General features: G+C 57.2%; 1 long non-coding RNA gene across 1 annotated transcript; it reads left to right on the plus strand.

The window, feature by feature from the left end:
• Positions 1-41: 41 nt before the first annotated feature.
• LOC104912882 lies at positions 42-1,041 on the plus strand. Its single transcript, XR_794985.2, has 3 exons — positions 42-121; positions 539-604; positions 702-1,041. It is a non-coding gene; the product is annotated as an uncharacterized LOC104912882 (long non-coding RNA).
• Positions 1,042-1,053: the final 12 nt, after the last annotated feature.

The raw sequence follows: 1,053 nt of genomic DNA on the forward strand, positions 1-1,053 counted from the left end.
GCGGCCGGGGCCGGGCGGGGCGGCACTGACCGCGCTGTGCCCGCAGATAACTTCCAGGACCAGATGAAAAGGGAGCTGGCGTACCGCGAGGAGATGGTGCAGCAGCTGCAGATCGTCCGAGGTGCGGCCCGGCCGCGTCCCGTCGTGATTCTTTCTGTTTCGTTTCATTTAATTGTTTTGTTTTCTATTTTATTTTATTTTATTTTTTAAATGTCTTTTATTGCTTTTATTATTTTTTAATATTTCATTATTTTTATTTCTTTTTAATTTTATTCTTTTTATTCTTTTATTCTTTGTATTCTCTTATTCTTTTTATTCTTTTATTTTTATGATCGCATTTTATTATTTCCTTGCATTATTTCATTGTATTTTTACACCCGAGCCACCCACGGGCTTCCAACCCCCCCGCCCCGTTAAGCCCCCGGCCGAGGAGTGACATTCCTCGCCAATTCCCCTTTCCCTTTACCCGCTCCTTCCGACGGGGCGGCCGCTCCCGGATCCCCCCCGGCTCATTTTGATGCTCTTCCCCCTGCTCCAGACACGCTGTGCAACGAGCTGGACCAGGAGAGGAAAGCGCGCTACGCCATCCAACAGAAACTGAAAGGTACCGAGGCAGGAGGGGGGGCTCAGCCGTCCAACGCGGGGTCAGAAGCCCCCCTCCCCGTCGGTGGGCCGGGGCTGACGGCGATGTCGCTTTGCAGAGGCCCACGACGCGCTGCACCACTTCTCCTGCAAGATGCTGACCCCGCGGCACTGCACGGGGAATTGCTCCTTCAAACCGCCGCTGCTGCCCCAGTGACCCCCCCCGGACCCTCCCCCATTCCCCCCCCCGAAGCCATGCGCCCCGCGGCGCGCCGCAGCCCAGGGCAGAGCCCACGCAAAGCCATTTCCACGAGGAGCCACGTGTACATAAGGGGACTCGGAGCTCGGCCCTCTCGGACTGGCAATAGGGCGGGACCCCCCCGGGCCCCCACCCCGCTCCGCGTCCTCCCCCCTCTCCCTGTGTGTCCGCTTCTTCCGCCCTCGTCCAGACTGGAAACAAACGTGGCTATG

This window comes from Meleagris gallopavo, chromosome 12, assembly GCF_000146605.3.
Source record: "Meleagris gallopavo isolate NT-WF06-2002-E0010 breed Aviagen turkey brand Nicholas breeding stock chromosome 12, Turkey_5.1, whole genome shotgun sequence".
Taxonomy (NCBI): domain Eukaryota; kingdom Metazoa; phylum Chordata; class Aves; order Galliformes; family Phasianidae; genus Meleagris; species Meleagris gallopavo.